Source organism: Podarcis raffonei, chromosome 11 (genome assembly GCF_027172205.1).
Source record: "Podarcis raffonei isolate rPodRaf1 chromosome 11, rPodRaf1.pri, whole genome shotgun sequence".
NCBI lineage: Eukaryota > Metazoa > Chordata > Lepidosauria > Squamata > Lacertidae > Podarcis > Podarcis raffonei.
The window spans coordinates 54,748,725-54,764,413 of NC_070612.1; positions in this window are offsets into that span (position 1 = coordinate 54,748,725).

Sequence of the window (15,689 nt, forward strand, 5' to 3'; positions counted from 1 at the left end):
CACTGTGATGAGTGCCAGAGCACACAGAAACGCCATTTACCTTCCCAGCGCAACGGTACCTATTTATCTACTTGCACTGGTGTGCTTTCGAACTACAGTGGTACCTTGGGTTACAGACGCTTCAGGTTACATATGCTTCAGGTTACAGACTCTGCTATCCCAGAAATAGTACCTCAGGTTAAGAACTTTGCTTCAGGATGAGAACAGAAATCGTGCGGTGGTGGCGCAGCGGCAGCGGGAGGCCCCATTAGCTAAAGTGGTGTCTCAGGTTAAGAACAGTTTCAGGTTAGGAACTGACCTCTGGAACGAATTAAGTTCTTAACCCAAGGTACCACTGTACTAGATTGGCAGGAGCTGGGACAGAGCAACGGGAGCTCACCCCGTTGCAGGGATTCAAACCGCTGACCTTCTGATTGCCAAGACCAAGAGGCTAGTGGTTTAGACCACAGTGCCACCCGTGTCCCATATGCCCCAGTGCCTGGGTGCGGACAAGCTATCTCCTGGCTGTGGAGTCTGTCCCATGGAATGCAGTAGGCAGGGGGTAAGAAAGGAGCTTTCAGGCCTTTGTTGCAAGCTTGCACTTTCCCCTTTCCCCTTTAATAAACTACTAAGACCTGATCAACCTGGTGGTATGGGAAGCCTTCTTCGGGAATCTGAGTATTCCCCTGTGAGCCTCGGATGAAGGGTGTCATAGAAATTTAATAAAATTAATTTACTTTAATAAATATAATAATAATAATATTGCCTCGACCTGCTTGGCCGAAAAATCTCGCACAGATACTTTGATCAAGTGAAGCCTGACCTTCATGGAGTTACTTAGTTTTTTAAAAGAAAAAGACTGGGTTGGTCTTAATCATATATTTACCTTCTGGGATAGCTGCTCTACCTCCTTTAACATAGAATTTATCACCCCTTTCCTATTGATATAGATGTTAGATCTTCCTCTAGCACCTGAATCTTCTCCAGGCATTCAAAAGAATGCGCTCTCACTGTCTTCACACCAGCTCTGCTTTCAGTCCTGTCACACTGAGTTTTGCATATTATTCAGTTTTGCATGAATTCATTTTATTTCCATTTACTTTTAATATTTGACTTTAATATTTATTTATTAATATTTATTGATAACCTTTCATTTTTAAAGGGGCATGTTATGAGCTGCCAGGGAAATTTGACATTTCAGGTTCATGTTGTAGCTTATTTGAGTCAGAGATAACTTCAGTGGATGCTATCGTGTGCTGCTTTTATGCAGGTACAAACCTTATTTGTGATGGTCTGATGACTAGATACAAATAAATGAATCTGAATCTTCACACAATCTTGTTCATATGCTATGCTACATATGCTATGAACATGAACTGTGCGTATATGTAGAAAACATCTGAAGGCAGCTCTGTTTAGGGAGGTTTTTAATGTTTGATGCATTTATTATGCTTTTAATATTCTATTGGGAGCCGCCCAGGGTGGCTGTGGAAACCCAGCCAGATGGGCAGGGTATAAATTGTTGCTGTTGTTGCTTTATTTACATAAAGCCTATGTCCAGTTGCACCAACGTATTTTCATTAATTAATTTATGACATGGTTTAAGGCTGCAATGCTAGGCAGACCACCCCCTTACTAATTCTAATTAGGTTCCATTGTATTCACTGAAGTTTTCTTCTGAGTAAATATTCACAGGATTGTGTTGTAAGTAAGTAATTTGATCTGTTAATTTTGTAATGCATTTATAAACCCGTTTGAAAAACACCTGCTATTAATCTGAACAGAGTTAAAGGGGGGATGGGTAGACACTATTCTCGAAGCTACGCTCAACTGCAATGTCTCAGAGCAGAGACAGAATGAAATATTTTCCTCTCTTTGCTGCTTTGCTTTTTATCACTTTCACTCTACTTCCCCCAGGTATGTCTAATATCTGTACCAGTAAAAGAATTCAAGTATTTAAATTTATTGTTTTTAACCCTGTGGCACTCATGCTGGAGTGTCAAAACGCTTAAATAATAGCAGCAACTCCCCCTCCTCAAAGCTTTTGCAATTCTATTTCCTTTTTGGCATTCCTGCAAAGTACTAAAAAAAAAAATTGTTGAGGGGGGAAGCAAAAGTACATTGAATTGAATGAGTTCCCCTATATAGGAAAAATAAGAGGAAAACCACTGCTTTAAGATATTAACCAGATCCTTGTTTAATTGAGGGGAGGGGATTTCCTTTAACTAATAATTTGCTTCTTGTGACTCTTAATTAAAATCATGTTGCATAGTTGATCCCAAAAGGAATTAACAAAAGTGTGATGGAAGCATTAAAGCAGTAATTGTAAGAGATTGTCGTTTCCGCTTCCCCAGCCAAACCCGTAGTTGTATGAACACCATTCACACATAGAGGGGGGACCATAGAATTGTAGAGTTGAAAAGGACCCTGAGAGTCATCTCGTCCAATCCCCTGAATTGCAAGAATCTCAGCTGAAGCATCCATCCAACTTCTGCTGAAAAACCTCCAAGGAAGGAGAGTTCACAACCTCCCGAGAGAGACACTTCCACTGTCAAAGAGCTCTTACTATTAGATCATGCCTTCTAGCCATGCCTCCTAATAACAGTGTGTAGTCCCTGCTGAACACACATTTGGCAAACATCAGATGGGGCGGGGGCTATTCAGGTCATGGGCTCCTCCCTTCAAACGTCTGTGGAGTCAACAAAACAGTATGGAAGGGAGAGAAAATTGAGTCCGTTCAAATTTATTCACACTTTCTGAAACATTGCGTGACCAGGCGGCGACAGCCCCAGCCCCCAGGTATCATAAGGAATAAAGACTCCGACAACGTTATATGGAGTTAAAATTAGGCCACAACTTTATTAAATATCCGAATGTAGGAAGACCTTGGCTTAGGCCTTCGGCGTGTATCCCTCCCAGCCATAGCTCTCAACTTTTCCCTTTTCTTGTGAGGAATCCTATTCAGAATAAGGGAATTTCCCTTAAAAAGGGAAACATTGACAGCTATGCTCCCAGCCCCCCAGCTGGGGAAAGTGGGGCACATCAGGGTAAATGGGATATGGGGGTGCTCTGCGAGACGTAAGTGTACGCAGGCAGCCCAGACCAGGGTAGTTCACTGACAACCTTTCATTGCATGGCCAGTGACACCCATATTACAACCCCTTTTAAGAGGGGACCCTGGAATCGCCACCACAGGGGTGTGAGTCACCACTTCACACACACCCCCCATATAGGGAAGAAAAGACTAAAGGATTCCACCCAGGCCATAACAGCCAAAGTTGTGACGAATTGCTACGGGGAAGACAAAACCTGCCAATGCAGGAAAATTTCTTCCCAGTCCTTCAACAGCAACCAGTCAAAGACCATAGCAGCGCCTGCTAAACAGGAAGAAAAAGTTAACCTGCAAACAAGAAAACATTAAACAAAGGGAGGGTGAATCTCCAGAGCCAATTGCCTGGCTATTGTCGGCTCCACCTCCTATTTATAAATGGGGCTGGCCCCACCTCTCAGGCCACTGGGCGTGATCCTCTGAATAATAACTCTGAGAGGCAAGCCAGCCCCTGTTTGCCATTAAGTTCCCTGGGAACCATGCACGATCCCGCAAAGGGCACCCACAATGTAAAGTGTGAGCGCTTATTACGCAAACTGTAGCACAGCCATACTTCAAAACCCCTCCTTTGAAATCCCAATTTTGCAATGCATTTCTCTAGCCAAGTAATGTGCATCAAACACATATATCAGGGTAAACTGTGCATAAAAATGCATATACTAGTGAAAACAGCACAAACATGTACTATATTGGACAAAGCAGCTTTCTAAAACGGTGGTGAATTTTCTGCAATAGGTCTTACCTTGGAAAGAGAAGCTGCTGAATTGCAACTCATTACCAAACTTAAAACCATGGAGAGACCTGGTCTGAACAAAGACATTGGATTCTTATCTCATTATACATGACAAAGCCATTTTTCACCTTCTCACCCCTTGCTTTTTCCTGTAAGACCTATTGCAGTCGTTAAGAGTCGTCAACAGGCTCAGCACAGCTATCTGCCAATCACCCATTCCCACCACCCTTCTGAGTAATACCCCTCCCCACCTTCTCACTATATAGAGGGATCTGGCAACTTCTGTTTCAGTGTATCTGAAGAAGTGTGCATGCACACGAAAGCTCATACCAAGAACTAACTTAGTTGGTCTTTAAGGTGCTACTGGAAGGAAAAATTTTTTTGTTTTGACTATGGCAGACCAACACGGCTACCTATCTGTAACTAGAAGACAAGAGGTGTGGACTGGAAAAATTTGGCTTCTCTGAAATGCGAAAGACCAAAGTCTGCCTCTAAGGACAGGAAGGAGAGATTGAGAGGCTGTGGGATGGAGGGACTTTATAACTGAGATACATTGAATATACATCTCTACCCCTCACATGTCATACTGATCAGTTTATGTGAGGTGGACTCATGCTACTGTCACCAGTAGCCTGACTTGATGATGGGATATTTTTCTAGTCATGAAAATGAAGAATTATCAGTGCATTACTTATAGCTATGGTTACAATGTCTAAATAAGGGAGTGGGTGGCGCTGTGGTCTAAACCACTGCGCCTCTTGGGCTTGCCGACTGGAAGGTCAGTGGTTCAAATCCACACAGCGGGGTGAGCTCCTGTTGCTGTGTCCCAGCTCCTGCGAACCTAGCAGTTTGAAAGCACACCAGTGCAAGTAGATATATAAGTACCACTGCGGCGGGAAGGTAAATGGCATTTCTGTGCATTCTGGTTTCCATCACGGTGTCCCATTGCACCAGAAGCGGTTTAGTCATGCTGGCCACATGACCCAGAAAGCTATCTGTGGACAAACGCTAGCTCCCTTGGCCTGAAAGCGAGATGAGTGCTGTACATCTTAGTCACCTTTGACTGGACGTAACCGTTTAGGGGTCCTTTACCCTTTTTAAAAGCCTTTTACAATGTCTAAATATTACATGATCTGCAGAATGATCCTTCATCAAACACACCACATGAATAATGTAATATATCTAAGTAGGATGACCAGGTTCAGTACAGTCAATACTGGGGTTCTCTATCTTTAATGGTTCCTCAGAAGAGGACATTTTGTCATGTCCAGAATACACAGGTATTCTGCACATACACAGAAACCAATGGCATTATTTTTATTGCAGTATCCTGAGGTCTCCTATGAGATGAAGGCAATGAAGTGAGATTCTCTCTCTATTAACTCGACAGGAAGGGTGCTCTCAAGACAAAACGCAAGAAACAAACAGTTTTGCCTGAAGTGAAATATGTTTTTACTTGACATGTTTAGTAGCCTCTTCCACAGCATTTAATCTACAGCGTGTCAGAACTGACCCTGCTTGGGAAAATTCACTCCAAACCCATAAAACACTAGTTGTATACTTTCATCTACACACTGCTAGTGCTGACCATGCATATTTGCCTTGGTCAAACTGTAGGTTTCCTTGAGTCTTGAAGGAGCTTAGGACTTGATAGAACTTTGTAATACATATACTTGTCTCCATATACACACACTTTTGCAGGTTTTGCACGGCATAGGTTTACATTCAGGAGCAATCGCAGCCTCCAAAAGGCAACAGTGGAAAAGCCATTTCTGTCCGACTTCTACTTCTGCTGAACTGTGAGCCAGTAGCGAAGGGGAAGGGCAAATCGGACTCCCTTGTCCTGTACTAAATAAGAGGAAGGTTTAGCAGGGCACACTAAGATCAGGTATAGGGATTCTTGGGATTTTTGTCCACATGTAGCAGTCTGGGTTTCTTTAAAGTAGATAATTATATGTGCACTAAACGTGGTGAGACATAAATAAGAGAAAGAGAAATAGCACCTATGTAGAAGGGAAAATAAAAGGGGGAAGGGGGAAAAACCCCAAACTGTATACTTTACAAAGTTGTTATTGTACTTCACCAGATCTTAACCTATTACAGCATTTGTAAGAATCGATTCCAAACATCATTGAGTTTGTCCATGGCAAGTCTGTGTTTATATGCAAGTTGTTCATATGTTGCAAGTTTGTAAAAGTCTTCGGTCCAATCGTAGAAGGGAGCCACATTTTTATTTTTCCAATTAATCAATGTCAGTCTTTTTGCTGTGGTAAGGACACAGAGTCCACCCGTATTGTCCTTTTGTAAGGTTCCTTGTGCTGGGTATTTAATTCAAAAGGACATTTTGCTCTGTAAATGTAAGGTTGTTCCGTACAGTTCTGTTGATAGTTTCAGTTACCTTTTGCCAAAAATCTTTCAATAATAGGACAATGAAAAAACATATGTTTTAGAGAAGCATTATTCGTACTGCATCTCCAACAGTCAGATACCTTAGATAGCCCTTTTTTAAACAAATGTACTGTAATGGGGTCCAGTATATTCTAAATGTGACAGCAGATGGTGACAGTAGTCACGAAATTAAAAGACGCCTGCTCCTTGGGAGAAAGGCGATGGCAAACCTAGCCAGCATCTTAAAAAGCAGAGACATCACCTTGCCAACAAAGGTCCGTATAGTTAAAGCCATGGTTTTCCCAGTAGTGATGTATGGAAGTGAGAGCTGGACCATCAAGAAGGCTGATCGCCGAAGAATTGATCCTTTTGAATTATGGTGCTGGAGGAGACTCTTGAGAGTCCCATGGACTGCAAGAAGATCAAACCTATCCATTCTTAAGGAAATCAGCCCTGAGTGCTCACTGGAAGGACAGATCGTGAAGCTGAGGCTCCAATACTTTGGCCACCTCATGAGAAGAGAAGACTCCCTGGAAAAGACTCTGGTGCTGGGAAAGATGGAGGGCACAAGGAGAAGGGGACGACAGAGGACAAGATGGTTGGACAGTGTTCGCGAAGCTACAAACATGAGTCTGACCAAACTGCGGGAGGCAGTGGAAGACAGGAGTGCCTGGCGTGCTCTGGTCCATGGGGTCACGAAGAGTTGGACACGACTAAACGACTAAACAACAACAAATATTACAAAATATTTTGTTGTATGTAGCAGTCTGTTGCAGAAATGGCAATGGGCAAATGGAAATCTGTTTCTGTACACTGAACACTCCTTCCTGGATCAAGGCTGCTGTCTAGCAACCCAATGACTCGTGCATCTTTGTTTTCCATGCTTAAAAAATGCAATTTAAAAACAAATCCAGTGAGGATATTTTCATATGATTTCTTATAGAAATTAATCATTAGAGGGAATGATAACTACGCAAAGGTGGAAAAACACCAACTCGCCCTATATATAATGGAATTATGGTTAATTAGGTCTGAGACATTATTTCTTCTGTTATTGAAAAAGTGAGCATATTAAGGATTTATTCCTAACGTGTTGACATGAAAACACACTGTATGTGATGTAACACAGGGTGAAACCTCATATATGGTATTTTTTCTTACACATCATTGTAATTATGTTTTATTGTTTTCATAACTATACAATATTGTGAATTCTTTTAAAACTGCTGGGGGGGACTTTCACTGAAAAATACAGGGATGAAATAGTTCATATTGCCAAGTAATTAGAAGTAAGAGATAACAGCAAATCAGTTTTCTTAACAACGTGATAACTCAGCTCATGCTGAGCCTGTTCAAGCACTGAATGAAGCATTTACAGAAGTAGCCCAGCACTCTGAACACACATTGTTGATGCTGGACTACAGTATTTGGAATAACAATGATTTATTTGTTTTTATAATTTATGCATCACTTTTAACAATGGAAAAATATTTAATTGTTGACTGTGTCCATCCTTGACAGCCCTGTGAATTCAGCTACTTTGCTACTGGGAATGATAGACATAGCTTGCTCAAAGTCAACTAAGGGATGAACAGATATGTCTGCTGCCAGGATTTTTATGCTATATTGCACACCTAAGAAGACTTGCCTCTTCCTTTTCTCCTTCTTTAAGCAGGGGTAGCTAAACGCTGCAGGGTTTGTTGGGCCCCCGACTCCCATCAGCCCCAGGCATGATGGACATTATCATCCATCAGCATCTGAAGGGCAACTTGTTGGCCACTCCTGTCCTAGATGGCCTCACAACCAGGATTGGGGTGATTCCATCAATGGAGATCTTAGGGCCTCTTTAGTTCCTCCTTACCCCCTTCATCATGGAGTTAGAGTCTCTTCTCATCTGAATACATCATGAATTGGCTTGCTTCTACAGTGGTACTTCGGGTTACATACGCTTCAGGTTACAGACTCCGCTAACTCAGAAATAGTACCTCGGGTTATGAACTTTGCTTCAGGATGAGAACAGAAATTGTGCTCCGGCGGTGCAGCAGCAGCAGGAGGCCCCATTAGCTAAAGTGGTGCTTCAGGTTAAGAACAGTGTCAGGTTAAGAACGGACCTCCAGAACGAATTAAGTCCTTAACCTGAGGTACCACTGTATTTGCAATGTTAAATGGAAGGTATCTGTTCTTCTCTCAGTTATTTCCTTTATATAAGAATACAGGAAACCAGCATGTACTAAGTCAGACTACTGGTCCATCAAGCTCAGAATTCCTTACCTTGTCTGGCAGGGTCTCAGACAGGGGACATTCCCACCCCTACCTGGATATAGTGAGAATTGAATCTAGGACTTTCTACATGCAAACAGATGCTCTGCCACTGAGCTACAGCCCTCCCCCCAAAATTGTTTTATCTCAAAAGCAATCTTCCTGGTAGCCTCTCCAATGGTTCCTCATCCTATAAACAATATCTGGTTGTCATGATGTCATGGAGTGGTTGCATGAAGAGGAATGGTAGGAGGAGCCAGTGGAGGAAAGAGCAAGGGAAGAAGGCTCAGAGCCAGGAGATTGGCGGTGGGACAATGATGAGTGGTCAGAGGGAGAAGATTGGCAGGAGATATCAGAAGCTGAAGAGGTAACAGGGCATAGTGAGTGAGGGGAGTCTGTGGCAGAGAGCAGTCCAGACTCAGAGGCAGAAGCTGAAGCAGAAGGAGAGGGAGCCCAAGAAGCAGAGATGAGTCTGGTTGGTGAAGAGGCACAAGTGTTTCCCCAGCCTGCACCGACAAGCTCCCCTTCCCTCTGGTCCATCAGAACTAGGCGAGGTATGAAGAGAGAGGAGGATAAGTTAGCTTCACACAGGCACAGTCTCAGGTTGCTTGGGGAAAACCCTAAAGAGGAGTGGACTTAAGTAGCGGGGAAGTGGGATGGACCTTCAGTCTCTGCAACTGCTTCATGGGGCTAAGACCTGCCAGAGAAGAGGTGCTTTGCTCATTAGGCCTGACACTCCTATGCAGATCCTGTTTTTGCTAATAAGGAATTAACTCCAACTTTCTCAGTATGGTTTCCTGCTTGCTTGCTTGTTTCTCTCACATTACTAGTAGTAAGTAAACAATGTAGTACTATAACCATTGTGAACCTCTTCTCCAACATCCCAGCAATGCTGTTGCTGGGCCCACCTATTTTCTGTATGCCTAGGCATGCATGCCTAGAAATTTTCCATATAAATACATTGCATCTTTTGACTGTCATGCACTAAGGACTCTCTCAAATTGAATCAATGCAATATATATATATAGGCAGCAAGGGATGGTTTCGTGGGTTAAACAACCTATTTAGCAGTTCCAGAACATATGCAGGATCTTGTTACACAACATTTCTACTGATTTGAATACATTTTTGTACAATAAATGCTACCCCCTTTTTAATAGCATAGTGATTTAGTCTGCATTGTGACTGAAAAATGAAGAGCTGCAAGGCAAATGAATTATTTCAACAGCATGTATGGTTTTCCAGAGAGATGGCAAAAATAATGGAATTCTAACAATCTTGTACTGCATAGTTATATTTACTGTTAAATATGAATTGTGTTGTTTGCAACAAGCCAGCCAATTTGCTGATCTATCCTATTCATCTCGGATTGGCAGACATTTAAAAAATCACATCTGCACTTTGTTCCACCAAGTTTGAGGCATCCTTGAGAAACAAGGGACTTCCATAAGGGTTATGTGGAGTTACGTTGCCGCATAATGAGGTGGGAGACTTTCCAAATTAGGTTATTCCAGCAAATAGTCTGCCGTTTCATATGAATGTGTTCCCCATGTTTCCCATTGCAAATTTCTCATATATGAAATCCAAAGTCTGCAAGTCTGTGGTGGGCTAGCTTAAGCCTTATGTAGTTCTAAGGTGCCTGCTATCACCACATTCTTGTGGCAGGGAGTTCCGTAAATCAAAACTGCATATTGTGCAGAAGTACTTTCTTTTGTCAATATGGAATCTATTGCCACTCAATTTAATTGAGCGACCTTCAGGTCTCCCCCCCTCCCGCTGCACCCCGTTCCACCCCCATTTTGTGATTGCACATCAATTGGACGTGCCAAAAAAAAGTGTGTGTACCTCCACCATCCAGTCCCCCTGCCCCATCTTCCAGAAAGACTAGAATGAGCCTACCCTCAAAGTGATGGTCCTTTCGGTTTCCCCTATCTGTCTCAACATCAAAAGAGCATTCAGAATCTGTTAAGAGCTGAAGCACAATTACTCTGCATTACGTGGTCCCAAGTATGCATTCTTGTGACTTTCTGGGTCAGATCAAGCTCCAAAAGGACTGTTTCCTAAAGAGCTGCAATGTTCTGAAATAAGGATGGACCTTATAAAATTAGACATGTGCCTCAAAATAAGAAAAAGATCTATGAGAATACTGTGACACATTCAGGCCCAGAGGAGATTGCAGCTGTAGAGAGACTGATTGCGAGAGACAGGAATGAGGTTTGAGTTCACCAGAGTGAAATTAATATGATGAAGGTATATTACTAATGATCTGAAACACTCCTTAGCCCAAAAAAGGATCTTGTCTTCTCATCTAGCTTGGCATGAACAGTTATTTGGCTGCTAGCGAATGAATTGGACAACTATGCCCCTGGTGGCCAAACTACCAGAAATATGAGCATTGTGTTTTTCTTTCCGTTTTAACAAACATGTAATGTGCCTGTCTCATTTTACTAAGCTGTGCTGTTGCAGAAGGTTCTGTGTGGCTGTTTTTGTTGTTTTAGCTGAGACGATTCTATAAAGAGTCTATAAATATCGTGCAATGGATACGTTCTAGTTTCTTGCTATGTACAATATGGCATTGAGTGCTGTTTTTAAAATGTAGCACACTTCTGTGTGCTTTCTGTTAACACCGAATACTGGGCATTTCAGTGCTGAAATAAGTCAATTTCCAAGAGAATGCCTAAGTGAAGCATGCATTTTTTAGAATGGTGCACTCTGAAGAGGAATCCATAATAGCACAAGAGTTGCAATAACTGGCTGGAAGAAGGAGTCTTAACCTCAGGCAAGAATGCAAGAAGAAGATCAATGTCCTTTGCAGAAGAACTATGTAGAAGAGCTGAGTTGTTCTATCAGCGTTGTGTGCAAATGGCCTCTCAGAATTTTCTACCCTATTTGTGGGCAGAGACAACTGGGCCCCTTTTTCCAGAGGGAGCAGAGAATCTTCAATACTAGGAAGGTTCATCTTCAATGTTAGCAGCAGCATAGCTTCTCCTCCCCCCATTGCTTTTGTTTGCTTATTTTTCCTCCTGCTGCCACACATAACAATAGCAGCAACTGTGCATGCATCTAGCTGCTGTTTTGCATCCTCCACAGCACCCCAGACTTAGTGTTGTCCTAGGCATTTTGTGTGTTGCAGGGAGGAACGGGGCTGGCAGCCACTGCAAAATAATAGTTCAAAATATTCAGAGAAAAATTCAGCAAAGTGACCACCTTTTTCCAGGGGGACTTTCTGAGTACAGTAATTCTATTCCCCACCCCCAAAAAAGTTATGTCTAATTAGAGAATAATTGCGTGCCACCATTCTCCTGAAGATGCTTAAATGTGCAAAAATGAGATTTTAAATCATTATTATCCAGTGCATCTGTGTGGCACGAAATGAGGAAATTACAGTGAAGTGTATGTGGGAAGATAAAGTAGCGAAATAGACTTTTTTGTACATAAACTTCAGCATAGACAAGATTGCTATTTGTATGGAGGCGCAGGGAATAAACTAGGGGTGGGATTTTCTGAAAAACCTGCTGTCAAAGTTATTCTCATGGATTTTTTTCCTCATTCCCATCTCACTCCTTGATGTTGATGAGAAGTGAGTTCAGGGAAAGTGCAATCCCATCCAGAGTAGGCAACTGACCCCAGGGTGCTAACACTCTTCCAGTGCTACTTTTTGGATTCAGTTGTGAAAGTAGGATCAGAAGCATTGTAATACAGTGTCCTCAGTTCCCATTTGCCGGATGGTAGCATGGTCAATGGTATCAAATGCCGGCGAGAGATCAAGTAGCAGAAAAAAAGTTGCATTCCCCGTGTGCTGCTGTCTGCAAAGTTGATCACCAGGGTGACCAAAGGTGACTTGGTTCCATGGCTGGGACTGGATCCAGGCTGGAATGGATCTAAATAATATGCCTGCACCTGCCCCACCACGGCCCTCTCTACTGCCTTCCTCCAAAAGGGGACATTGGCAGCTGGCTGATGGTTGTTCCAATCCAAAGGGTTCAGAGCTTACGTCTTTAGGAGAAGTCGCTCCACTGCCTCTTTCAATGCAGCAAGGACAATCCCTCGCACAACAAGGCATTAGCCATACTCTGGACCCAAGCAATCAGTCACCCTCTGCTAGATTTGATAAGCCAGGAAGGACAGGGGTCAAGGGGGCATTGAGGATGGTGGTGATGAAGAAAGAAAGGTTTATTAAGTGATACAGTGATTCCCGATTCCACCACAGGAGGGATGGACAGAAAACCGCTTGGCCTAGGATACCTAGCTAAAGCAGGTGACAAATATGGGGGAATTTTAATTTTTACTGCAGTTAGGCTATTTAGGATACATCTTGTTCTTCAGTAATAAAGTCAGAGAGAGAGAGAGAGAGAGAGAGAGAGAGAGAGAGAGAGAGAGAGAGAGAGATCGATCCTTTGGAGCAGAAAGGATTTTTTTTCGCCTGTAGAGGGGTCATGGAAAAAAGGCCACCACGATAGCATTAAATGGCATGATGATTAATGTCGGCAAACTACAAAAAGGACAGTACGAAGGACTTTTAATAAGGAAAGAGAAGAAACAGGTTTATAGTTTGGCAAGGCTGTGAGGGTGAGAGTTGAGTCCTTCAAGAGTACACATTTGATGTAAGAAATAAAGGGCCATTCAAGCAAGGAAGTTAAATAGCTTCTTGAGACATAAGAAAGGGAGAATGTTTTAACAACAGGGGTTTGGTGTGTATGTGTGTTTGCAAGTGTATGATGAGATGAGGTCACACTGGAGATCGTGGTGGTCAAGGTGAGCCAAATATTATTTTGCTATTATCAACCAGACTTCATGTTACAAATCATATAGTGTTTGAAGGAAGACCATAATGACAAACCTTTAGAATGCCAGCTATAGCTGTGTTTTAACATCTATTTCTGGGACTCTGTGTATAACATAGGCAGCAGTGCTATTGTACAAAAAGGGCATTTTGTGCAGCTACAAAAATAGATAGATAACCATATTGATTAGTAGTTTACTCAGAGGAAAACCTGTGACCTACCTTACTTTCAGACTTTTGATTTAATTGATCTCTGTCCCTTTGCAGGACAAATATTTGCTTAGAGTGGCACTAATCACCACCAGTTTTGTTTTGTTTTTTTTGTAATATCAGAATAATAATTATGAAACCCTCAGGTTGCTTGACAGCAATCTTTGAAAGGTTATCCTGTAGAGAATTATTGTCAAGGATTTTGTGTCTGACCTATTTCTTATGTGCATTCAGAGCTAACTATTGAGTCCAGGACATTCCTGCATGACCAGCCAAAGGCGTTTCGTTGCCTGAAGCAAAACAGGAGAGGCAGTTTCCTTCTGCACTGCCACCACACTAAGGCCAGGCAAGTTACGTTGGTGCCCAAACCAGAAAATCCCACAAGCATCTCTGCTCGTCACCAGCAAGAAGAATCTAATAACAAATTTAATAACTCACAATTTGCTGCCCTTTCACGATACTCAAAACCAACATCCTGAGGCAGCTGCCTCCCTCTGTCTAATAGGAGCCCTGGTGTGCTTAAGCAGTGAATTAACTTGAGATAAGTGGAATTTGACAGACATTTCTTCCTGATGTCACAGCTCACATTAGAATCAAGCTTGAGCTCATTTACTGTTACGTAAAAGTCTTTCCCACATAAATAGGCCAAACATTGAGGCTACTTATGTGAAGCCCTATAATGCTTTTCTTGGTAGGAAGAAGACATTCAGAGAAATGTATATTTACTTATACTCAGGTGGAACTCACCGAAACTCAGTTCTGGCACCTCTCAGGTAGGTGCCATTGCCATTATAAGAGAACAAGGAAGGCCTTCGTGCTGAGTTCTGCATCTCTGTTTCTAAAAAAATAGCACTGGTAATGTTGTTTATAATGAGCACTCACACTTTACATTGTCGGTGCCCATTGAGGGATCGCATGCTGTGCTACAGTTCCCAGGGAACTTAATGGCAAACAGGGGCTGGCTTGCCTCTCAGTGTTAATTTTTGGAGGTTCACGCCCAGCCTGAGTAACCAAGTTTCTTGCTGGGAGGTGGGGCCACCCCATTTATAAATAGGGGGTAGAGCCGACAATAGCCAGGCAGTCAGCTCTGGAGATTCACCCTCCCTTTGTTTAATGTTCTTGTTTGCAGGTTAACTTTTTCTTCCTGTTTAGCGGGCGCTGCTACAGTCTTTGACTGGTTGCTGTTGAAGGACCGGGAAGAAATTTTCCTGCATTGGCAGGTTTTGTCTTCCCTGCAGCAATTCGTCACAACTTTGGCTGTTATGGCCTTGGATGGAATCCTTTAGTCTTTTCTTACCTATAATGGGGTGGTGGTGGAATGAAGTGGTGACTCACCCACCTGCGGCGGTGATTCCAGGGTCCCCTCTTAAAGGGGTTATATATATGGGTGTCACTGAGCATACACTGAAAGGTTATCAGTGAATTACCCCGTATGTGGAGATATGGGCTGGGCTGCCTGCTACACTTACGTCTCGCAGACCACCCCCATATCTCATTTACCCTGATGAGCCCCAGTTCCCCTCAGCTGGGGGGCTGAGAGGGATACACGCCCAAGGCCTAAGTCAAGGTCTTCCTACATTTGGAAGTTTAATAAAATTGTGGCCTGATTTTAATTCCATAACGTTGTCAGAGTCTTTATTCCTTTCTTATGATCCCTGGGGGCTGGGTGTGAATGGTGCCCACCTGAGAGGTGCCAGAACTGAGTTCCAGTGAGTTCTGGCTGAAAAAAAAATGTCCTGGGTGAAAATGCACCTTCTCTTACACAAGCAAAGATGATCACCAGACCAGAATATGGACTTTGAATGGAGCCCCAGGTGTCTATTTTATGTAGCTCTGCAAATTCTTCGGCTATCATCATTTTCTCATACAACCTTCCAAAGCTAGGCAGGAAATTTGATGGACATGGAAATTGTAGGAGTTGAAAAACACTGTATTGTGGCCTGATTTTAATTCCATAATGTTGTCAGAGTCTTTATTTCTTCCTTATGATCCCTGGGGGATGGGGCTGTTTCCTCCTGGTCATGCAAAAGCACACACACACACAGTGATGTGGCAGTACTGTGTAGCAGCAGTATATGGAATTAGGCAAATGCACATAGTTGCACCATCCTCAATTATATGAACTTCAGTTTGATTCCCTCAGACATGTTAATATTATTGTCCATGGTGATGTTTGAAACTCTATATTCTCGAAGTAGAAAACGAATAGATTTGAAAGCTAGCTTTGG